Source organism: Lithobates pipiens, unplaced genomic scaffold, assembly GCF_037356315.1.
Source record: "Lithobates pipiens isolate NorthernLeopardFrog02 unplaced genomic scaffold, aLitPip1_a1.2 Scaffold_18, whole genome shotgun sequence".
NCBI classification, from domain to species: domain Eukaryota; kingdom Metazoa; phylum Chordata; class Amphibia; order Anura; family Ranidae; genus Lithobates; species Lithobates pipiens.
In genome coordinates this window covers 42,151,515-42,177,481 of record NW_027507758.1, presented here as the reverse complement: position 1 = coordinate 42,177,481, position 25,967 = coordinate 42,151,515, and the positions used below count along the sequence as shown (strand labels likewise).

Below are 25,967 nucleotides of genomic sequence, written 5' to 3'. Positions count from 1 at the left end.
CCCCCAAACATTTTATATTGTTTTTTTTTCTAACACCCTAGAGAATAAAATGGCGGTCATTGAAATACTTTTTTTTCACACCGTATTTGCGCAGCGGTCTTACAAGCGCACTTTTTTTGGAAAGAATTCACTTTTTTGAATAAAAAAATAAGACAACAGTAAAATTAGCCCAATTTTTTTTTATATTGTGAAAGATAATGGTACGCCAAGTAAATTGATACCCAACATGTCACGCTTCAAAATTGCGCCCGCTCGTGAAATGGCGTCAAACTTTTAGCCTCAAAAATCTCCATAAGCGACATTTAAAAAATTCTACAGGTTGTTTTTTTTGCGTTACAGAGGAGGTCTAGGGCTAGAATTATTGCTCTCGCTCTACCGATCGCGGCGATACCTCACATGTGTGGTTTGACCACCGTTTTCATATGCGGGCGCTACTCACGTATGCACTCGCTTCTGTGCGCAAGCTCGTCGTGACGGGGTGTTTTTAAAAACCTTTTTTTTTCTTATTTATTTTAATTGATTTTATTTATTTTTACACTGTTTAAAAAATAAATAAAAAATTGAGTCACTTTTATTCCTATTACAAGGAATGTAAACATCCCTTGTAATAGAAAAAAGCATGACAGGTCCTCTTAAATATGAAATCTGGGGTCAAAAAGTCCTCAGATCTCATATTTGGACTAAAATGCAATAAAAAAAAAATGACATTTAAAAAAAATATACCTTTAAGAGGTAGAGACGAGTGGGGGCCATCTTAGGCCGCGTACACACGCGGGGACTGTTCGCCCAACTTTGTCCATCAAACAGTTTCGGCAAACAGTCCGCTCAAAATTAGCATGGACGGACATGGCCACACACGACGGACGAACAGTTTGCTGAAACCGTGCGCGATGACGTGAACGGCACGTACGACGGGACGAAAAATACGACGTCCTATACACTGCATTATAACTTTCGGCGTGTAAATCCTTTCTGAGTATGCGCGGAACTTAGTTTGACGAACAAGCCTACACACGAGCGGACTGTTCGCTGAAACAAGGTTTCAGCGGACAGTTTTTCGGAAATTCCGAAAAACCTTGTTCGTCAAACTGTCCGCTGAAACTGTTCGCTGAAAGCCCACACACGAGCGGACTGTCCGCCCAAACACTGTTCAGCGGACAAAGTTGGGCGAACAGTCCGCCCGTGTGTACGCGGCCTTAGCCACACTCGTCTCCATACCCAGCTATCGAAAGGACCCGATCGCCTCTGCCACTACCGACGGCTCTGGTAAGCGGCGGAAGGTGCGGGAGGGAGGGTGGCACCTCTCCCGCCGCCGATAGCGGTGATCTCGCGGCCAATCCACCGCGGAGACCATCGTTATCGTACAGCCGACCGCCGCCTGAAGAGATGAATATCTCGGTTGTGGCAGCTGCTGCCGTTACCGAGATATCCCTCTTCAAAAATAGGACGTACATCGTCGTGCGCTGGTCAGTAAGTGGTGAAAAAAAAAATAATTTTATAAGAAAAATGGTAATAAAGGCTTCCCAATTTTATTTAAAGCGGGAGTCCACCGGGACTCCGCGTTTTTTTTTTTTTTTTTTAAAAGCCAGCAGCTACAAATACTGCAGCTGCTGACTTTTAAATAGTGACACTTACCTGTCCAGCGCGCCCGCGATGTCGGCACCCGAAGCCGATCGCTCGCTCGGCGGCCGGGTCCCGCCGCCATCTTGGGTATGGGAATCAGGAAATGGAGCCTTTCGGCTTCATTTCCCGGTTCCCTACTGCGCATGCGCGAGCCGCGCGGCGCAATCCGGACGGTCCCCGCTGCCTCTGGGAGCTGTGTGTTTCCCAGCAGGCAGCGGGGCACTTCCTGAAGGGGGCGGGCGCTTGCGGAACGGGGGCGTAACCTACGCTCGTTCCGCAGGCAGCTAGCCCGGAAGTGGGTGCAGTTACCTGGATTATCCAGGTAACTGCACCCCCCTCCCCCCTGAAAGGTGCCGATTGTGGCGCCGGAGGGGGGGAGGGATCAGATGAGCGGAGGTCCATTTTAGGGTGGACCTCCGCTTTAAGTCTTCCTTCCTCTGCCAAAAATGACAATCTGGCAGGTTTAGTGCTGTAAAACTATTGCAAAAGTAATTTATAGCGTTGGATGGGAAATCGGTTACTTAGAGGCCATAAAACTGAATACATTTTCTATTCTATTTGAAACTTTAATACATTCTACTTTAATCAGGTTTGCAGTGATAGCTATACGCTTTATTATCGTCAGAGGGAGTTTTGGTTCTCTCTGGTTCTTATATATGGAAAGTTTTTAAGTCCGAATATAAGGTGGGTCTCAGGTTTAAAAATAACTGTATTGCACTGACAACTATTTATTCTTCCAGGGTAGAAATTGGAAGGCGCTCTGCTTTATTTTTTAAACATTTGAATAATGTTGAGAATCAGGGGTGTTGCCAGGTCTACAAAAGATCTGGGGCTAGAGCCCATAGCAGCGTAGTAAAGAAAGTCATACGCTTGGGCGGGCATTCACATGTATATACAGTAATATATTTGTGTATGTGTGTATCCCCAGAGAGCCCCCCACTTACATCAGGGTCCCCAGGGAGCCCCCCTTACATCAGGGTCCCCAGAGGGCCACCCCTTTGCACCAAGGTCCCCAGAGAGCTCCCACTTACATCAGGGTTTCCAAAGAGCCCCCTTAAATCAGGGTCCCCAGAGAGCCTCCCCCTTAGAATCAGGGTGATCAGAAAGCCTCCCCCTTGCATCAACATCCCTAGAGAGCCTCCCCTCCCCTTGGGGACCCCTGCAGAGACTATGGGCCCTAGATTCGGGGCTATAGTCCCAAAAGCCCCCCCCCTAGTGACGCCACTGTTGAGAATGGTTAGTACTGATCACAGTTTTTTTTTCTGTGTCCGGTTTGGTAGATTTTCCTTGAATTCCTATTGCAGAGACACAACAGGAAGTGAGTGGAATTCTCCCACTCAGGTTGTCTCCATCTGAAAATTTCCCTTACCTTCTGGCTCTGTGGCAGTCATCAAATTTTGGATACCAATCACTCTCTACCCAGTAACAATGCTTATTAACCACTTGCTGACCACCCTACAGAGCGGCAGCTGTGTGCCAGATAACATATATATATATATATATATATATATAATATATATATATGCTCTTCTATCCATTCACGCTGCTGGCGGCTTGCTCTCGGTTTGATCACACACAATGGGAGACCAGCGGTGGGTATCGAGGACTCAGGCACCCGCCGATTGTTTAGTACACAGGCAGAACGGCGGTCTGCCTATGTAAACAAGGCAGATCGCCATTTTGTCAGTATACAAGGCATGTGTTCCTGCAAAACAGGGACATGGATCTATGCCTTCCCTTAGTAAAAGCACCTCCCCCACAGTACACAAACACTGGGTAGGAACACATTTAACCCTTTGATCGGCCCCTCATGTTAACTCCTTCCCAGCCAGTGTCATTAGTACAGTGACAGTGCATATTTTTTAGCACTGATCCCTGTATTAGTGTCACTGGTCCCCAAAAAGTGTCAAAAGTGTCAGTGCCCAAATTGTCCGCCACAATTTTGCAGTCCTGCTATAAGTCGCTGATTGCCGCCATTACTAGTAAAAAATAAACAGAAACATCCTATAGTTTGTAGACGCTATAACTTTTGCGCAAACCAATCAATATATGCTTATTGGGATTTTTTTTAAACAAAAATATGTAACAGAATACATATTGGCCTAAATTGATGAAGAAATTAGATTTTTTTTTTGGTTTTTATTTATTTTTTAACCTAATTTATAATTAGGTTTTATAGATGAAAGTAAAAAATATAGTTTTTTTATGTTTTATAAATGTCTGTCTTTTTTTGTTTATAGAGCAAAAAATAAAAAATGCAGAGGTGACCAAATACCACCAAAAGAAAACTCTATTTGTGGGAAAAAAAGGACATACATTTTATTTGGGAACAGCGTCCCATGACTGCGCAATTGTCAGCGACTTAAAATAACACAGTGCTGTATCCCAAAAAATGGCCTGGTCATGAAGGGTGTAAATCTTTTGGCGGTCAAGTGGTTAAGACAGATAGAGAGGGTAAATTGCACCAGACAGCAGACATTAAAAAAAAAAAATCTGATTAGCATGGATGGAACAAACAATTGAAATCTAGCCATGTGTGGATAACAAAGACTTCTAGCCCGTCCCCTGTCTCCTCAGCCCCCGGGACAGACTCTCCATCTACTGGTAGCCAGCAGATCTTTTTTTTAAGCATTCCAAACACATTATTATTATATATTAATATTATTATTAATATTATTAAGTGTCGTTTTTTTTTTTTTTTTGGTAATATAACATTGCTATTGTTTAGGTTATATGCTTTGAATTGTGTTTTTGATTTACAGTCACCCTGTCAGAAACATCAAACTCCTGATGAAGCGAACAGTGTTTCACGAAACGCATTGAGATCTATGACATTTCATTTTTTTTCTCTGTTTGTTGACTACTACACAAATTTTGTCAGCCTGGAAGAAAAAAGTATATAATCTGTATCAAATGTGAAAATTGTATGAATTATGTTTGGTGAATTCCTCTGTTTTCAATCTTTTTCTATGTACAGTGAAGGAAAAATGTGTTTGACCCCCTGCTGATTTTGTACGTTTTCCCACTGACAAAGAAATGATCAGTCTATCATTTTAATGGAAGGTTTATTTTAACAGCGAGAGACAGAATACCAACAAAAATATCCAGAAAAACGCATTTCAAAAAAGTTATAAATTCATTTGCATTTTAATGAGTGAAATAAGTATTTGACCCCTTCGTAAAACATGACTTTGTACTTGGTGGCAAAACCCTCGTTGGCAATTACAGAGGTCAGACGTTTCTTGTAGTTGGCCACCAGGTTTGCCCACATCTCAGGAGGGATTTTGACCCACTCCTCTTTGCATATTCTCTCCATGTTAAGGTTTCGAGGCTGACGTTTGTTTACTCGACCCTTCAGCTCCCTCCACATATTTTTACTATGGGATTAAGGTCTGGAGACTGGCTAGGCCGCTCCAGCTTCTTAATATACTTCTTCTTGAGCCACTCCTTTGTTGCCTTGGCCGTGTGTTTTGGGTCATTGTCATGCTGGAATGCCCATCCACGACCCATTTTCAATGCCCTGGCTGTGGGAAGGAGGTTCTCACCCAAGATTTGATGGTACATGGCCCCGTCCATCGTCCCTTTGATGCAGTGAAGTTGTCCTGTTCCCTTAGCAGATAAACAACCCCAAAGCATAATGTTTTCACCTCTATGTTTTTTTTGTTATTTTTTAGAAATTCTTTATTTTCACAGAAACAGTGTTAAGCCTCATACACACGATCAGACTTTCCAACGGGAAATGTTCGATGACAGGCTGTTGACGGAAAATCCGACCGTGTGTATGCTCCATTGGACAATTGTTATTGGACTTTCCAATAACAAATGTTGGCTAGCATGTTTTCAAATTTTCCGCCAACAAATGTGTGTTGTCGAATTCTCACCGTCCGTGTGTCGTGTGTACACAAGTCTGTCGGACACCGCACTTCTGGCCACATGCAGTACTGCATACAAAAACAGTCACTGTGGAACAAATTATCTGAGTTTCCATTGATTTCTATGGGGAAACTCACTTTTGTTATACGAGTACTTTAGATTACAAGCATTCTTCTGGAGCGGATTATTCTTGTACTACTGTATTCAGGACAGAGGTACTTAGGCCTCTGTACTACAATAAGTGCTAGGACAAGGTCATCTAGAGCCCAGGGCGAATATGCCAAACTGCGCCCCCCCCCCCAAGATTAAGTGTCAGCAAACCCCCCCCCCAAAAAAAAAAAACACTGAGCACTAATCTGCATGCTTACTCCCCAAGCATAAATTCCTCCTCCTCCAAAGTACAAATCCACCTCCTCTCTCAACACAAATCTTTGCCACCCATCCCACAAGTCCCTGCAGCTCAAATCTCCCCCCACCACATTTAATCTACCCTTAACATTTCCCCTCCTAGTAAACACCCCCCCCCCCCCCCCCCCCTACACACACACACTTTAAATCCCTGCCAAATTCCTCCTCCTAGCACAAATCTTCTTTCCTTACCCCCTCCCAATAAAAATTCCCCTAGATCCCCACTCTTAGCCTTTGTACACACGGTTGGAGATTCCAACAACCAAATCCGTCGGATTTTGTCCGAAACTGTTGCATACACACAGTCGGACAAAGTTGTCGGAAAATCCAATCTTTCAGAACGTAATGACGTAATTTCGTTACGATGGGACTACGTTCAGGCTAGTAGCCAATAGCTTTAATGTAGGAATTTGATCTGAGCATGCGTGGCACTTTGTCCGATCGAAATTCTCTACACATGATCGGAGTATATTCGATCGGAGCAGTTTGTCGGAAAATATTTCGATGGTTGGAAAATTTGGTCCAACGGATATTCAGACGGAAACAGTCCGATGCATACCACACACAGTCGGAATGTCAGACAAACCGCTCCGATCGGACACATTCCGACGGAATCTCCGACCGTGTGTACAAGGGCTTAGTACCTCCCAGTGCTGTCACATGGAGGGAGTCACATGCTTCTCCGCACCTGTAGGGTATTCCTCCTCTCCAGTGCTGAATATAGAATATGCTGAGGGGGAATTGAATTACAACTACAAAATGATTTCCTCTTCATAAAAATATGTAACTAATTCAGTCCAGTGATTATCTCCAGCGTCATCACTGAGCTATACAAACCGCCTCTCTTTGGGGTGCTTTAGTAATGTATAGCTTTGTATGCTGAGCAAAAATCTATCAAGGACTGGAAATTGATTTAGTAGAAGCGTGCTAGCACACTAACGGCTGCCCTGGGTACACGGCGTCTAGTAATTCCTACTAGTTATTGTGATTCCAGAAATATCCTCATGAATACGGAGAACCTTGTTAAAGAAAAGAGCCTCTCAATTCTCCTTTCGTTTGTTACATTGTTGTTGCTGAATTTTCAGCTTTCATCTTTACTTGCCGAGCACACTAAAAAATACATGAGTATCGAAGGCGGCTATAATGGGAAGCACCCATAGCATTTCAAACGTGTCAGCTATATACACAAGATATAGGAGCGACCACTAATGACTTCATTTTTAAAGGTGCAGGCTTTGGGGCTGTTATCCTGATCTTGCCTTCACTAGCTAAAAAATCTTTGACAAGCATGCATGACCAGCGTTTATCAGAGGTCACCTATCAACTTCCATCTGACCATTATACCAACTTCATCTTCTTAGACCCCTTTCACACCACACCACCCATAGCGTGGGCGGAAAAATGCCGCTATTTTTAGCGGCGTTTTACCGCCAGATTTGCGGCGCATTTCAGCCACTAGCGGGGTGCTTTTACCCCCCTCTAGCGGCCGAGAAAGGGTTAAAACTGCCGGCAATACGCCGCAAGAGTGACATTTTGCCGGCGGTATTACAGCGCTGCCCCATTGATTTCAATGGGGAGCAGTGGTGGAGGAGCGGTAAACACACCGCTCCTTCACCACTCCAAAGAAGCTGCCGGCAGGACTTTTCCCTGACGTCCTGCCATGGGGCTTTCACACTACAGACAATGGTGCAGCTTTTTTAGGGAGGATTGCAGGCGCTATTTCTAACACTATAGCGCCTGCAAAACGCCCTGGTGTGAAAGGGGTCTTATAGCTCACCAAAAGAAAGCACACTACTCTAAAGTAGAGATAAATGGCTTTAGCAGCATTTTATTATTAACCACATGCCGACCGGCTCCTATATATATATACAGTGCCTTGCGAAAGTATTCGGCCCCCTTGAACTTTTCAACCTTTTGCCACATTTCAGGCTTCAAACATAAGGATATAATATTTTTATTTTTTGTGAAGAATCACCAACAAGTGGGACACAATTGTGAAGTGGAACGAAATCTATTGGATTTTTGAAACTTTTTCAACTAATAAAAAAATTAAAAGTGGGGCGTGCAAAATGATTCGGCCCCCTTGCGTTAATACTTTGTAGAGCCACCTTTTGCTGCGATTACAGCTGCAAGTCGCTTGGGGTATGTCTCTATCAGTTTTGCACATCGAGAGACTGAAATTCTTGCCCATTCTTCCTTGCAAAACAGCCCGAGCTCAGTGAGGTTGGATGGAGAGCGTTTGTGAACAGCAGTTTTCAGCTCTTTCCATAGATTCTCGATTGGATTCAGGTCTGGACTTTTACTTGGCCATTCTAACACCTGGATACGTTTATTTGTGAACCATTCCTTTGTAGATTTTGCTGTATGTTTTTGATCATTGTCTTGTTGAAAGATAAATCTCCGTCCCAGTTTCAGGTCTTTTGCAGACTCCAACAGGTTTTCATCCAGAATGCTCCTGTATTTGGCTGCATCCATCTTCCCCTCAATTTTAACCATCTTCCCTGTCCCTGCTGAAGAAAAGCAGGCCCAAACCATGATGCTGCCACCACCATGTTTGACAGTGGGGATGGTGTGTTGAGGGCGATGAGCTGTGTTGCTTTTACGCCAAACATATCGTTTTGCATTGTGGGCAAAAAGTTCGATTTTGGTTTCATCTGACCAGAGCACCTTCTTCCACATGTTTGGTGTGTCTCCCAGGTGGCTTGTGGCAAACTTTAGACAAGACTTTTTATGGATATCTTTGAGAAATGGCTTTCTTCTTGCCACTCTTCCATAAAGGCCAGATTTGTGCAGTGTATGACTGATTGTTGTCCTATGGACAGACTCTCCCACCTCAGCTGTAGTTCTCTGCAGTTCATCCAGAGTGATCATGGGCCTCTTGGCTGCATGTCTGATCACTCTTCTCCTTGTCTGAGCTGAAAGTTTAGAGGGGCGGCCAGGTCTTGGTAGATTTACAGTGGTCTGATACTCCTTCCATTTCAAAATGATCGCTTGCACAGTGCTCCTTGGGATGTTTAAAGCTTGGGAAATCTTTTTGTATCCAAATCCAAATCCGGCTTTAAACTTCTTCACAACAGTATTACGGACCTGCCTGGTGTGTTCCTTGGTCTTCATGATGCTCTCTGCGCTTTCAACAGAACCCTGAGACTATCACAGAGCAGGTGCATTTATACAGAGACTTGATTACACACAGGTGGATTCTATTTATCACCATCAGTCATTTAGGACAACAATGGATCATTCAGAGATCCTCGCTGAACTTCTGGAATGAGTTTGCTGCACTGAAAGTAAAGGGGCCGAATAATTTTGCACGCACTACTTTTCAGTTTTTTATTTGCTAAAAAAGTCTAAATTATCCAATAGATTTCGTTCCACTTCACAATTGTGTCCCACTTGTTGGTGATTCTTCACAAAAAATTAAAATTTTATATCTTTATGTTTGAAGCCTGAAATGTGGCAAAAGGTTGAAAAGTCGGCAGAATGGCACGACTGGGCAAAGTAACGTACCCATACGTTACTTTGAATTTCCCGCCGTGTGGGCGCGTGCCTGCTGCGAGTGCCGTGACCGTGCCCGCGGACTCGATGTCCACGGGGATACCCGCGATCTTGTCACAGAGCTGAAGAACGGGGAGATGCCGATGTAAACACAGCATCTCCCCGTTCTGCCTAATGACAGGACACTGATCCTCTGCTCCCTATCATCGAGAGCAGCGATCAGTGTCGTGCCGCTGCTAGCCCATCCCCCAGACAGTTAGAATCACTCCCCAGGACACACTTAACCCCTCCCCGCCCCCTTGTGGTTAACCCCTTCACTGCCAGTGACATTTTTACAGTAATCAATGCAATTTTATAGCATTGATCACTGTATTAATGCCAATGGTCCCAAAAATGTGTCAAAATTGTCCGACACATCCACCATAATGTCACGATAAAAACCGCTGATCGGCGCCATTACTAGTAAAAAAAATTTAATAAAAATGCCATAAATCTATCCCCTATTTTGTAGACGCTATAACTTTTGCTCAAACCAATCAATAAACGCTTACTGCGATTTTTATTTTTTTTTACCAAAAATATGTCGAAGAATACGTATCGTCCTAAACTGCCGAAATTTTATTTTTTTTTATACATTTTTTGGGGATATTTATTATAGAAAAAAGTAAAAAACAATGAGTTTTTTTCAAAGTTGTCTCTCTTTTTTTGTTTATAGCGCAAAAAATAAAAACCGCAGAGGTGATCAAATACCACCAAAAGAAGTGAGAAAAAAAGGACATCAATTTTGTTTGGGTACAACGTTGCACGACAGCAATTGTCAGTTAAAGCGACGCAGTGCTGAATCGCATAAAGGTGCTCTGGTCAGGAAGGGAGTAAATCCTTCCGGGGCTGAAGTGGTTAATAACATAAGAAAAATTTTACAAGAAAAAATAACAAATAAAAATTAGGGCTGTTTGATTAAAATTTTCGTGTTCGATTAATCGATTTTTTAAAATCGATTAATCGACTAATTTCGATTAATTATAATGCACATACAGATCCAACTACTTTTAGCTGATCTCCTTGCATTAGTCAGTGGTAAATGTGGTATACACTATATACAATCAGCCGACACTAGTTAGTTTCCACAATCCATGACTTAACTTCACAGTTCACACAAATACGTTTTAAATTCAAACTGTAGCACTGACATAAGTCTTTTTTTTTTTTCCGCAGTAGTGTGACAATCCCTGCACCTCCGGTCTAACTAATCACTCTCACCTTATGGCATGGACCTCTGTGCAAACAGGTGGTCATGCAAGCGGGTATGAAAAGGGTTAACACGGACCATAAATTTCTCTCACGTCTCCTTAGATCTCAGCAAGGACGCCAGGTCATGGGTAGAAAGAAAAGATCTAAGTGCTCACCGCTTAAGTATAAGATTTAATTTTTGTGTTCAAACACAAACTACTCACATAAAGATAATAAAAACACAGCATGTAAAGCTGGCAATCGTGTTAGTTCCGTAGGGCAGCAGCGGGTGACGCCATGCGTAGCTCCGCCCTGTACGCGTTACGTTCAATCAGAACTTTGATGTCACCGGACTCCACCCCCCTTCCCTTCATTAGCAGACAGAGGCACTTGGGGAAGGGGGGAGATGTCACCGGATCTCTGACGGAACTCTTTTGATCGATCAAAAAAATGTATCGATTAATCGAGGAATTAATCTTTAATTTCCACAACCCTAATAAAAATAAAACATAAAATTACAAATCTAATCAGGGTAACTCAATAATACTCTGTTATATTTTAATATGATACTCCTGTACAAATGTTAGTATTATTGTACAATTGATATATCTAAGAACCAACAAAAGCTTATTGTTTAAAAAAAAAATAAAATCTAACCAGGGTTCGGGTCAGGTTGAAGGCAACATATAACCCTTCCAAAAACCTTATGTCTGTGTCACAAGTTAGCTATGATATGCCCCAGCCGCAAAACACCACCTTGGGGACTATCTCAGTTGACCTCAGACACGTCAACTACCTGGTCACTATAAGTTGACCCAACCAACCTGGGGTACACTATACCAAAGATGGGTCTCCACTGTTTTCCACCTTCAGGTTTAAACCACCTTCAAGGACCCCAAACCACCACCTTCTGCTACAAACTAAATGCAGACCATCCAGAGCTCATAAGAGAGAGAGGGCAAGAGAAAGGGATGCCCACTTGGTAATTTTAGCTCTCCAAATGGATCTTCCTTATTCCAATTCGATCTAACTTACTTAAGTGCCACTACTTTACCTTTAGATTTAGATATTTTTTTGTATTATTTGCCACAATTTCATGACTCTATTTCAAACAAAGCTCTAGTAGACTGTATATCAGACAACCATCTTCCTTTGAGTGACTGCTGAAGTAAAATGAACAAAACAACACGCTACCTGTTGATTTTATTGTACTTATTTGAGCTATAACTAAGCTACAAAAAATTGCCGACGTAGCCTTCGTAGATGAGTCACGCTACACAATACCACTATGTAATTGTATAGTGATTAATCTTTTCTCCTTCACAAACTTCAATGAAACTAGGATATTAATCACTCATTTAAATGCTTATATATTAGATAACTGGGAGATTTTCCCATTAAGATATAGATTAATTTCATGAGACTAATTTCCTAACAATTGCCCAACAATCTCTTGCAGTAGATTAAAACAAAATCGATATTTTCACAAGGAGAATGTGTCTAGTCTCCAGGATTAAAAATCATCAGTGTGGTCCTGGTCTGAGGCCACATTCACACCTGCAGTGGGAATGGGAGTTCCAAACCTGTTTTTTTGTGTTTTTACGAACGTCACACATAGGGCGGCCTATTCACTTGAATGGGCTTCCCTATGCATGAAAAATGTGCCAAAGAAGCTCCAGCACCTTTTTTCCCCGCAAGGGAGATTTCTGGTCCTCTTGGGGCTGCTGCCCCTGGAGGCAGCTCCACTAAGACAAGAAGTTGCAGTCTGAGCCTCAGCAGTTACTGGGCTGAGGGCCTGGGGAAGCTTACCAGAGAGTTACATTTGTTGGAGGTCACTGCCCTGAAGTCTGCTAACCATGTTTGGGGTGCTATTAATAACTAACTTCCTTGACCACAGAGCCACAAATTAACATTGCCATTAGCTATAATACTACACATTGCCACAGTCACCATGCAGAAAAATTGATACATACAGTACATTTATGTCAGCTTTGGCAGGTGAAATCGCTGCCAGACGTGGCCCACTTCAGTGAATGGGACCATGCTACAATCATATGTAAAGCATGTAGTTGCGGCGGGATATCAATGGTTAAAATAGGTCTGACATATGTAGCGCTGGCATCCTTGCTTACTGATGTGATTATGCATGCTTTAATATGAGGTATATAGATATTACTGTGGTTTCGCACTATATGGGTAACGCACCTGTTTATCATTTACCTCAGAACAACCTAAAGACTTGGACAGGAAGTGACTGTTTGTTTGGATTCTGAAGGTTGACCTCGTTACCCAGGAGTCTGTGTGTGACCTACCCATGAACACTCTCTTACGCAGTGCATGCTGGGTAGGGGATATAAGGGACATCAGCGGCCATCTTAGGTCTCTTGGGACCACGTTACCTGCCTGTGCGGATCTGTGGAGGGGTGTCCTGAGAGGCAGTGGCTAATAGCTATTGCGGAGAGCCAGACTGCTCGCGGTTGTGAGGTGACCTGACGGAGCCTGAAAGATGATAGCCAGATTAAGAAGGTCATAAGGCACTCGGCGGAGAATCGGAGAACCGGATTGATTCAGAGGAGCGATACAGAGCGTCTGGCCTAGCTGACGGAAAGACAAGCTACTGACACCGGACCAAAGTGATCATACGGAACTCTGATCCAGTTGGTGAGCGGGGTATGGCCCACCGTTTGTTAACTTTTGCATACAGTTAGACTCACGTACAGGCCTCACTGGAATCTGCAGTTCCGCGGAGGCGTAGCAGAGCCACTGACACTGAACATGATTGAGGTCTATTTACTTTAGTGCCTCAGCGCATGTTAATAAGTTACTGAAATTACACCAGGAGCATTTCATCTTAGTCTTCCACCTTACTTTGGATTACAAATACAAATACAAAGGAGTGACTTGAGCTAGCGAAGAAAAGAAGACCCCAGATTAAAGTACTTTAGTGAGGCCTCACATATAGCCTTTAAAACAAGAGGAGCTCCCAGGTTCATATAAATACATTTATATACATCTGTTATAATCTGTTATATTCTGTTATATTGAAATATATTGTGCTGTTGTCCTATGTTGGGATGACAGCACAATTACTGTAACCACCTATTTTTTAGTTTTTTTTAAACTATCGATGCTTCCCACTGAGACCACCACCTGTGGAAGGGAATTCCTCATCCTTGCCGCTCTTACAGTAAACAACCCTCTACGTAGTTTAAGGTTAAACCTCTTTCCTTCTAATTTTAATGAGTGACCACATGTCTTGTTAAACTCCCTTCCGTAAAAAAGTTTTATCCCTATTGTGGGGTCACCAGTATGGTATTTATAAATTGAAATCATATCCCTTCTCAAGCGTCTTTTCTCCAGAGAGAATAAGTTCAGTGCTCGCAACCTTTCCTCATAACTAATATCCTCCAGACCCTTTATTCGTTTTGCTGCCCTTCTTTGTACTCGCTCCATTTCCAGTACATCCTTCCTGAGGACTGATGCCCAGAACTGGACAGCATACTCCAGGTGCGGCCGGACCAGAGTCTTGTAGAGTGGGAGAATTATCGTTTAATCTCTGGAGCTGATCCCTTTTTTAATGCATGCCGATATTCTGTTTGCTCTGTTAGCAGCAGCTTGGTATTGCATGCCATTGCTGAGCCTATCATCTACAATTTCCATCCTAGATCCCCCCAGAGGTTCTCCCCCCAGTGTATAGATTGCATTCATATTTTTACCATGAATTTTTATTATAATTATATTTTTATATGTGTATTTCATTATCACTGTGGTGATTTTATTTTTTTTATTATTTTTTTATTTTTTGGTTTCATTAAAGATGAACTGCAGTCTGCTCATATAATCTGTAATAAAAACATATTTTCCATTCCGAAGCTTCCCTCCAACCACTTTGCATATTATTTTACATATACTGCGATTCTGTACTTGCCAAATATGCTGCAGAAATCTCCCTCCACTGAGTCTGGCTGCATCCATTTTAACTGTGGGCAGCTGAAGCGGATGTCTGTTCACTTCCTGGATTTACACAGACACACAATGGCACACCTCCAGCTCTGCAGCTTTCGTTGGCCCTCTTATGACTCACCCCCCCCCCCCCTTTCCTGGCAAACTCTCACAAGAGTTAGAGAGAGCTGTGCATGATGTCATCATCATCATCAAGAAACAGGAAGTGGGCTGTATAAGGTATTTACTGGCAGAAAAAAAATGTTTTTCTATCCAAAGTTAAAATAACAAGGGCAGAAGATTTAACAGACGAAAAGATGAAAAAATGACTTAAGGTCCTTCTTTAATGTTTTACATCATGATGTTCACATTCACTTTGTAATATTGCTATGTTTGTAATACAAATTAGTAGATAGTTTTCATTTATATGTAACATACACTTGAGCGCCGCGTTTCACTTACAGTGTTGGATTTAAGTGATAAGTTGAATATAAAATGTTAAATATCAAATGTTGAATAAAAAATGTATATATATCATATATTTTCATTACAGCCGAGTCCTCCTTGGGAACATAAAGCAAAGTATTTTCCCTGCAGTACTCTAAAACTCTCAATTATACATTTTCTGCTTCTTCCCCGGCTCAGACGTCCCCGGAGAGTTTACGGTTTTCCAGTCAGCGTTTGACCTTGTTGCTCGGCTCACTCAGATGCAGTTACCTTCTCCTCCCTTTACATTAACACAAGTTAATTATTACCTCTCCTTCAGTAGATGCTCAGAACAACCAAACAGATAAATGAGAACAACTAGAGGGTCTTAGTGCCAACAAAAAGTCATTTGAAAAGGTGGCAGAGCGCGAATAAAGGGAAGAGTATGAGTCTGTTGTTTTTGAATATAAAGTGACTTTTGAGAATGAGATAGATAGATAGATAGATAGATAGATAGATAGATAGATAGATAGATAGATAAATAATTATTGTATATACCGTGCCTTGAAAAGGTATTCATACCCCTTGAAACGATCCACATTTTGTCATGCTACAACCAATTGTATTGGGATTTTATGTGATAGACCAACACAAAGTGGCACATAATTGCAAAGTGGAAGGAAAATAAATGGTTTTCAATTTTTTTTTTACAAATACATATGTGAAAAGTGTGGCGTGCATTTGTATGGCGCCCCCCTGAGTCAATACTTTGTAGAGCCATCTTTTGCTGCAATTACCGTATATACTCGAGTATAGGCCGACCCGAATATAAGCCGAGGCCCCCAATTTACCCCCAAAAAAACTGGCAAACTTATTGACTCGTGTATAAGCCGAGGGTGAGACATGCCTGTCCATCCCTGTGTGTGTGTCCGTCCATCCCTGTGTGTCCGTCCATCCCTGTGTGTCCGTCCATCCCTGTGTGTGTGTCCGTCCATCCCTGTGTGTCCGTCCATCCCTGTGTGTCCGTCCATCCATCCCTGTGTGTGTGTGTGTCCATCCATCCATCCATCCCTGTGTGTGTGTGTGTCCATCCATCCATCCATCCCTGTGTGTGTGTGTCTCCATCCATCCATCCATCCCTGTGTGTGTGTGTCTCCATCCATCCATCCCTGTGTGTGTGTGTCTCCATCCATCCATCCATCCCTGTGTGTGTGTGTATCCATCCATCCCTGTGTGTGTGTGTCCGTGTGTGTGTGTGTGTGTGTGTGTGTGTGTGTGTGTGTGTGTGTGTGTGTGTGTGTCCAGCCTACCTGTGTCCCGAGCCTGTGTCCCGTGCCTTGCCTCCTTGCCTCCGTCCCGTGCCTTGCCTCCTTGCCTCTGTCCCGTGCCGTGCCTTGCCTCCGTCCCGTGCCGTGCCTTGCCTCCGTCCCGTCCCGTGCCGTGCCTTGCCTTGCCTCCGTCCCGTGCCTTGCCAGGATCGCCGCTCTTCGTCGGCGCCTCGGCGGACATTCTACCATTCAAACGCCGCGCCTCCGCCTCCGCCTTCGCCTGTGATAGGCGGAACACTGAATTTCCCAGCAGCCTGTGTTCCGCCTATCACGGACATCGTCTCATCCTCGTCCGTAGTACGAGGATGAGACGATGTCCGTGATAGGCGGAACACAGGCTGCTGGGAAATTCAGTGTTCCGCCTATCACAGGCGAAGGCGGAGGCGGAGGCGCGGCGTTTGAATGGTAGAATGTCCGCTGTCTGTCTGCTCGACACGCTGATCGAGCAGGCAGACAGCGATGACTCGAGTATAAGCCGAGGGGGGCACTTTCAGCCTCAAAAAAGAGGCTGAAAATCTCGGCTTATACTCGAGTATATACGGTACAGCTGCAAGTCTTTTTGGGGATGTCTCTACCAGCTTTGCACATCTAGAGAGTGACATTTTTGCCCATTCTTTGCAAAATAGCCCAAGCTCTGTCAGATTGGATGGAGAGTGTCTGTGAACAGCAATTTTCAAGTCTTGCCACAGATTCTCAATTTGATTTATATTCTTTATAACATAATAAAACGGTGTCAGAGATTCATTTATATAATTTTTATGTTGTTTGACTTGCTGTAAGGTGACAGTGTGACCTTTTTTATCTCTCTGATCCCATGTTTGTATCCTAAGATCAGCTGAGGCCGTTCTGGGTGGAGGGGGGTTTTCTTTCCCGGCGATTGATGTGACTTGGAGGGGGGCGCAATTGGCGATCCACCCTATAGGTGGATGGCAGGGCCTTTCGTCGTCCTCCCTTTGCAAACAGCCCGATGGACATATACCATTGGTGCTGTAAGCGCAGGCGTGCGGATTTCAGTTCCACGCATGCGCTGTCCCTCCCGCTGCCCTAACTGGAACGCGGCCATCCCTTGCACGCGGCCATATTTTGGGTATCGTGGCGGGAAGTGCGCATGCGCTGGGCTTTCTCTATGCGTGCGCACTGTACAAGCCACTGACCCCGCTGACATCATTCGCCGGCGACACGGCGCAGAGGTCAATGCGGGGTTGAGGGGTATAAAATGGCGGCTCCACGCCATCCCAATGAGACCGACTGGATCCCCGGGATATACGGAACTGCTACACGACCGGTGAGTTAGGAAGGGGGCGACCTCTCAATAAATGTATCTTGATAAGGTGTACTATATTCAGCTCTTAGTCTGATATTAACCTCCTGCTTTATAATCTTTTCAGTTACCCCTACTCATTAGCTGATTGCTATCTGGAGTTCGTTTTTGACTCCATATACATTAATATGCCCTATGTGGCGTATATGGACTTGTAAATGGGTGCAGTTGCATAAGACCCGGGATCCACTGTTCTATCCAAACAATTGAATGTACTGGTAATTATTTACTGACTACTCTGCTTTATCTGACCCCTGGTTTACCTCCTTGGAACCTAGATGAGACTACATCTCACTGTCTTCACCATCTTTTAGGGCACCACTTTCGTTAGTAGCACTTTTTCTTTTAACTAATTTTAGATTTCCATCACATTGGTGTTTGGCTACATGCAGTTGTTGGGCATGTATAGTTTCACCTACAATCCCTTTTCGCCAAGGGACTTCCCTTTCCTTTCTTTCCTATCTCCATGGTTTCCACATGGGTCTTTTTCTCTGCATTTATACACTTTCTGGTTCCTCCTTTATAAATAAAGAACTAATCAAAAACTAAAATCACTAAAATAACCTTGTTTGGATATAGGTCGGCATTTGGGTCTGTTTTTTCCCCCTCCCAGTCGCCGGGAAAGATTTGTCTTTCCTCTCGCCCCGTATTTCAGGCTTCGGCTGATATAGGGAGAGGATTAGAGAGGTAAGATCACACTCTCACTATATATTATAAATTGTCTCCTGTACTGAATTGCTATATGCATTGTTATGTAATCTTGGCTTTTATCTATTGTTATACTTGTTAATAAATTGATGTATCTTTTAGATGTGGGTAATATCCTGAAGAAGCTGAGAAGCGAAACTAGTTGATTTACCCCACTTCTCCTCTCTGAACATGTGATATTTATCCGAAGTTGTAATTTTTGTATTTTTAATAAATTGTTTTAAGAAATATTGCCTTTTCTTATATTGACCAAATCGATGTATGTGCCCCGTGATAGTCCCCTTGCTCACACTCCCTCGGCATCTCTGATTGGAGACCAGAGATTTCAAATTTATTTCTCTAGTTAAATTGGGATGAAGGTGCACTTGGATTTTGGATATGTTATACATATCTTTGTTTTGATGTGAGGCCGTCTATTACATTCAATTTGATTTAAGTCTGGACTTTGACTGGGCCATTCTAACACATAAATATGTTTTCATCTAAACCATTCCATTGTAGCTCTGGCTGTATTTTTAGGGTCGTTGTCCTGCTGGAAGGTGAACCTCCGCCCCAGTCTCAAGTCTTTTGCAGACTCTAACAGGTTTTCTTCTAAGATTTCCCTGTATTTGGCTCCATCCATCTTCCCATCAACTCTGACCAGCTTCCATGTCCCTTTTGAAGAAAAGCATCCCCACAACATGATGCTGCCCCCACCATCATGTTTCAAGGTGGGGATGGGATGGTGTATTCGGGGTGATGTGGAGTGTTAGATTTCTGCCACACGTAGCGTTTTGCTTGTAGACCAGAAAGTTACATTTTTGGTCTAATCTGACCAGGGCACCTTCTTCCACACATTTGCTGTGTCCCCCACATGGCTTCTCACAATCTGCAAATCGGACTTCTTATGGCTTTCTTTTAACACTGACTTTCTTCATGCCACTCTTCCATAAAGGCCAGATTTGTGGAGTGCACAACTAATAGTTGTTCTGTGGACAGATTGTCCCACCTGAGCTGTGGATTTCTGCAGCTCCTCCAGAGTTACCATGGGCTGCCTCTCTGATTAATGCTCTCCTTGCCCAGCCTGTCAGTTTATGTGGACAGCCATGTCTTGGTACGTTTGCCATACTCTTTCCATATTTGGATGATTGATTGAACAGTGCTCCGTGAGATGTTCAAAGCTTGGGATATTTTTTTATAACCTAACCCTGCTTTAAACTTCTCCACAACATTATCTCTGACCTGTCTGGTGTGTTCCCTGGCCTTCATGATGCTGTTTCTTTACTAAGGTTCTCAATCTCTAACAAGGTTCTCTTAGGGCTACACAGAACAGCTGTATTTTTTACTGAGATTAAATTACACACAGGTGGACTGTATTTACTTACTAATTAGGTAACTTCTGAAGGTACCTCTTCCACTAGATTGTAGTTAGAGGTATCAGAGTAAAGTGGGCTGAATACAAATGCACGGCACACTTTTCAGATATTTTATTGTAAAACATTTTAAAAACCATTTATCATTTTCCTTCTACTTCACAATTATGTGCCACTTTGTGTTGGTCTATCACATAAAATCCCAATAAAATATTTTTTTATTTTTGATTGTAACATGACCAAATGTGGAAAATGTCAAGGGGTGTGAATACTTTTTCAAGGCACTGTAAAAGAATTGTAGAGAATGAGATAAATAGATTGATTGATTTTGCACATGGACAAAGAAAAACAAACCGCAAATTCTTCAGAATAACAAAAGGTAAGAATCTGCAAAAAAGTTTATTATAATCCCTGCAAAGTACATTGATCATCCAGAGGCGAGCGTATTAAAAAAGTTACAGAAAATTAAGAAATGTTACTTTTTGCCAAAGCAGTACCCTTTGTCATTAACTCCTCTTCAACAATTTCAGTGGACTTCCTGATTTGTGAGTGTGCCTAATCACTCCTGTCCATATAGGCTCATAGCCAGGGCCAGTGCTACCACTAGGCAAACTAGGCAGCCCTGCTCTCCACTGGCTTCCTAACACCCCCCTCCCTCCGCTTTATCAGCTCCCTGACCAAGATTGACGCCCCCTATGAGGGCCTGGAGGTGGTCTCCCCCACCAAATTCGAGGTGGGTGTCTTCAACTTTGTGGAGGGTGGCTCCCTGCTGGGCTGCATGATGCTCAAGCTGAGTGATGGTCAGAGGATGGGCTTATCCCTGTGGGTGAAACTCATCTCGGCCAGGAAGATCCACTTCCAGACTTTGGTGGCCCAGGCCTTGGAAGTGTAGCTACGGGGATGTGGTGAAGATGATGATCGACACCAGCAAAGTCTGCCTGTGGATCCAGGAGCACTATGTGGTGCAGGTCACCCTGACCTTCAAGTGCACCGGAACTGGCCCCACAGTGTGGCTCAGTGGCCCCTACCCCACATGCCTTGGCCTGGTCCCAACAGGGTGACAGAGGTCAAGGGGGAGGGTTTCAACCTGCTCTCCAAAGATTGTAACTCCCTGACCGACAAGCAGAGTTTTGCAGAGAGCGATTCCTGGGTTTTCCTGTTCACTGAGGCTGAGAACTGGCTGCTGCTGGGGGGCTGCAGAAACAAATGTCTGTCCATCTGTAGATCCTGCGGGACAGACACCTGGAACTGCCTGGCCAGCCGATCAACAACTACCCTACCAAGCAGCCCCCAGCACCCTTCAAAGGGGTAGAACATGGGAGGACTTTTCCTTGCACAGGAGGTGAGGGGTGACTCTTCCCTTCCAAAGAATGTGAATAAAGTCACACGCAAAGCAATTGGTACATAGGTACATTTTCATAATGAAACATAAATATTTTATTTTTATTAGTATTATTTTTTTTATGTGAATGTTTGTCACAAAGTGAACAAAAAATTATTTAAACTATATGTATAAATTTTATCCTTTAAAAGTTTACAAAGGTTAAATGTATTATAGTGCCAATGCCAGCCTGTGCCCAGCAGCTGACACAGTGAAACAACAAAAAGACCGATAAAAAAAAAAAAAACAACTGTAACTTCAGATGTTTGTCCTCAATAATGATAACATAGAATAATACATCCAGTGTGTGTGAGAATGTCAGAGTGCTTTGTGGTGTCTAAAATCATTTTAATAAACCCTGTTTTATTTATCACTCCATTATATTCATCAAACAGAACAAAACGTAGAAAATGATACAAATGTATACAGAGCTAGATTTAAATTATAGTGTAATAATTAAAGCAAAGGCAGCACAACCAGGGCCGGCGCTACCGCTAAAAAAATTCAGAAAATTTATATTTGGTTAATTATTGTTGTTTTGGTTAATAGTTTAATATTTTCAACTATTTTTAAATATGTTGAGGTCTAACAACTTTCGAACAAAAATTCACGATTTTGTTGGTGGAAAGTCCGACCGTGTGTATGGGGAAAAAGTCTCAGCCGGAGATTTGGACTGAGATCTAGTGATGTCTGTGCTGATGATCTACTACTGTTTTGCTCACTGGTCTTGTGGAAGGCTCTGCTGTGCGGAAGCAAAGACCTGCCTTTACCAAGATGCTTTCACCCACAGACACAAAGCAGAACAAGGCATGGTAAGGTAGTAATAGCAAAAGATTAACCACAGGCAACACTGGTAACTAATCTTTTGCCCACTGCCTGTCTTTTTTGGCGCAGTTTCCAGAGTTCACTTCCTCTTTAATTTCAACTTTCCTATTGACTCCAATGTATTTTGCACAAATGGCGAAATCTCTGTATTTCCTCAGAAATTTGGGGGAAATTAAAACTCTTAAAAATTCTCAGTGTTGCCTGGTAATGGACTGTAAGGGAAGTGTTGATGTAATTTCCCTGGTTATGTGGCAGAGTTGGGGCCTAATATTTGACTGCTAGACCCAATCTTTTGTGGTCACATGATCCCCTATAACCAAAAGCAGTGTGTTAGTAGCAGTGAGGGAGCATTGGCATGGGGAGAGGTTGCTTTACAAAATCACTTTAACTTTCCCTTGAATGGTCAAGGTGACCGTGTCTGCTTAATGCTGACCTTCACTTATTCTCCTTCCTTCTTTCCCCCCCTCCTTCTTCCACAATTGGATTAAATTTCCTGTTTCCTATAAATAATTCTTACCTTTTTAGTGCTGCAGGGCAACACCTCCTACTTTCCCTCCTTGGTGGGAATGATGTAATGCCTCCTGCTGCCTCCTGGGATATTCACATCATGCAAATCTACAGATAGGGTGTATACAAGTCACAGAATTAGGCATCAGTGCAGATGTGACCGTGGTCTTATGGACCTGGCAGAGACCTGCGGCACCTCTGGGCAAATGCAGGGAATTTGCTCTGCAGGTATCAACAAGGTCCTAGATACCAGAAAACAGTGGTGTTTATGCGAATGCATTCCCCACACATAGGCAGATTTACTGCAGGCCTCCACCAGGTCCCAAAGACACGTGCTGGATAAATGAAGATGGTAGAGCGGAAGTTGAGCGATTTCATGGTTGTAAATGTAAGGTGGTTGTAAACCTCGGAAACCTATGCAATGAAAAATGAACAAAGCTTGTCCTTCCATAGTGTGTAATTGCCTTAATTCAGAGCACTGATTGCATGAGTCACTTCTGACAATCTATGCTGACACCAAACAATCCTGGAAGATGGCCTCACCCCCCTCCAGAACACAGCAGGTGAATGGCAGCCTAAGCTGTGCATGTTCAAACACAAATATAGGCGCAAAAACCTAAAATCATAAGTATCCCAATATCAATGCAGGCTGTCATGGGATTACACAGTCTATATTAGTCCATGTAGGTGGTTAGTGACATGTGGAAAGATAGGAAGTCCGGAGCACTCAGGGCTGCCAACCTATGGGAACAGAAACCAAGTTCCAAAGGTACTGCAAAAAAGCAGAAAAAGTTGAAGTCTGCTTCTAAAAAGGAGCGCGGCTTGCCATAGTATTGCAGTGCGCATGCTCAAGAAATACATTGCATAACGTGTGACATCATCTGCTGGTTCCATTTTCCTCCTTGAGCCTCACGCTTCGTTTTGAGTCCCACCATCAGAGCCGGGTCTTCCTCTACAGCGGTGGACTCCATTCAGTCAGCACCCAAGCGCGAAGGACCGGGAATAGCAGGACCATTCACACCAAGACTTACCCTGGTTGGGACCTACATGCCTGTAACTTCTACTCAAATGTGAGTTATTTACCTCATGTACCATTAAAAGTTTTAAATGTCTACACCCAGAGGCTCCTCTCTCCTTGTTTTAAGCTGTGCATGTTCCCTTATGTGGCTGAGTAGATGGGGCTGTGTCCTTTTTCTCAACTCAGCTTTCAGATTAAGCTCAACTCTGTGCTGTGACATCAGATCCCTGCCCCTGCCATCTGGAAACTCAGAAATAGCCTTTGATCTGTGTACTTTAGCAGACTTTAGAGAAGAGAGGGTTCCAGATAAACAGGCACAACTTGTGTAGGTGGATTTAATTCATCTCTGTGTATCACCTGAGGCCAGTCACTGTAATGCTGCGTACGCACGGCGGGACTTTCCGGCAGACTAGGTCTGGCAGACCGGAATCCGTCTGACAATTCGATGTGTGGGCTCGTGTGTGGGCTCCAGCTGACTTTTTTTCTCCAAAAGTCAGACGGACCTAGAAATAAAACATGTTTCAAATCTTTCCGACGGACTCGAGTCCGGTCGAAAAATCCGGTCGTCTGTGTGCTAGTCCGACGGACTAAAACCGACGCTAGGGCAGCTATTGGCTACTGGCTATGAACTTCCTTATCCTACGTCATCAAGTTCAAATTCGTCTGACTTTTGGAGTGATAGTGTGTGGGCAAGTCCATTTGTTTGAAAGTCTGGCGGGCCTCCGCTGCAAAGTCCGTCGGATAGTCCGCTGGACCAAGTCCGTCGAAAAGTCAGATCGTGTGTACGCGGCATAAGAGTTTACACCCACTTTAAGGCTATAACATACATATATTTCATTGTCAGCATTATCCTTATTCAATATGGCAGCACAAGGGGCATTGATCATGTGAACAGCACAGTAATCAATCTCAGTACCATAACCTAGAACTGATTGATTATTTCTGATTGATTGTTTTGGGTTACTTCCCCTTGCACATTATTCCTCGCCTTATTATATAAGCCTGTGCATGCACCGTTAGTCAAATACAAAAAGTCACTGTGCATTATCTTCCCAGATCATATATGTATTTTATTTTAATTGGAAATAGAAAATGATTCTCACAGAAATGTGCTTCTTCCGGAGCTGATCCTGCAGATAATTCTGCTGGAATTTCTTCCCCCTCATTCCTGTCTGTATTAGATAAGACAAGTGGGAGAGTCTTCTGAAGCGCTGCCAGTATCAGTAGAATGTGTCAATGTTGCAAAGCAACACAGGGAGAAGTCCTCGGGCTAGGCTTCATGTGCCAGAGCTTTGCTTCATCTCAACCGACTAGTGATAGAGCTGGTGGAGGAAACGTGGGGAGCTAAATGCAAAATTCTGCACATCACATGAGCCGACTGCGCATTTGTGTGCGCATTTAAATGCACACTAAAATATTCTGTTTCCTTAAAGAGAGACACCATAAAAAAAGCAATTCAAAACAATTGAAATGGTTGTTCTCTGCCTGAAAAAATGTGCAGTCCATGGTTCTGCTAATGTCCCAATGCAATATAAATAAAACTTAAGGGTGAGGCGTTCTTTTTCCGAGCCTGCGATTACTAGCCCATAACAAGGGTAATGTCAAGATAGGAATATAATATTTCTCAACCAAGGTGGCAAAGCACCCTGGGTGCCTTCTGGGTTCCCCTGGAGTGCCGCAAGCAAGGGATCTAGTTTGCCCTGGATCAGTGTCTTGAATTGCTACGTGGACTGGGGAAAATGACATGATGAGGTCTTACTAATGATTTGTACAGGGGCAAAATGATCTCTCTCTCTCTCATCCATACCTCTCTAAGTACAAGAATTTATTTTGCTCGCTTTGGAAACCCGCAGCTTGGCATTGCATGTTATTAATATGCCTATGATCTACCAGAACACCCAGATTCTTCTCCACCATTGATTCCCCCAGTTGTTCTTCTCCTAATAGTTATGTTGTGTTGCATGCTTATTTTTAGCCCCCAAGTGCTAACATTGACAGTGACATGAGTTGCTCTTGCTATACCAGCACTCTAGCAATCAATGATACTCCGGGGCCAGGACACCCTGCCTCATTCATTGGTATGCACCATGGAAATGCATAGATCTGATCCAGCGCAGGCAGTTTGCAAGGCCCCCCTCCAGCATTTACGGGAAGATGGATGTTCTAGGCCTCCTCCACCTCCCTCTGTCGCCCCTCTGATGGTGGCAACAGTCTGATGTGAAGAGGAAACTGTATTATGTAATGTACTCTGTAATGGGGGTGCCTTATGATGGGGGGCACTGATGGAAGTTTAGTTTAATCAAGATGGTAGTATGCATTTACATTTTTTTTAATTTTAGATTGAGGTACGTCAAGATTTTGCTTACTTTTGAAGAGTGCCGTGACTGAAAAAGTTTTGAAAAATGCTGCTAAATGAAGTCCTTTTCCTAAATTTAGTGATATTGGGCTGCAGTCAGCATGAGCATGGATTATTCGTTCCGCTTTCCTTGGATTTCCCCTCAGCTCAGCATTATTGTTAGAGTTATGAATA

The 25,967-nt window shown here is 43.3% G+C and overlaps 1 protein-coding gene and 1 pseudogene across 2 annotated transcripts in view; one reads left to right on the top strand and one right to left on the bottom strand.

The window, feature by feature from the left end:
- KCNK12 (potassium two pore domain channel subfamily K member 12) overlaps positions 1 to 25,967 on the bottom strand; it is a 239,121-nt gene that overhangs the window by 175,080 nt on the left and 38,074 nt on the right. The window lies entirely within an intron of this gene.
- On the top strand, positions 17,542 to 21,059 carry LOC143989375 (protein mab-21-like 2; annotated as a pseudogene).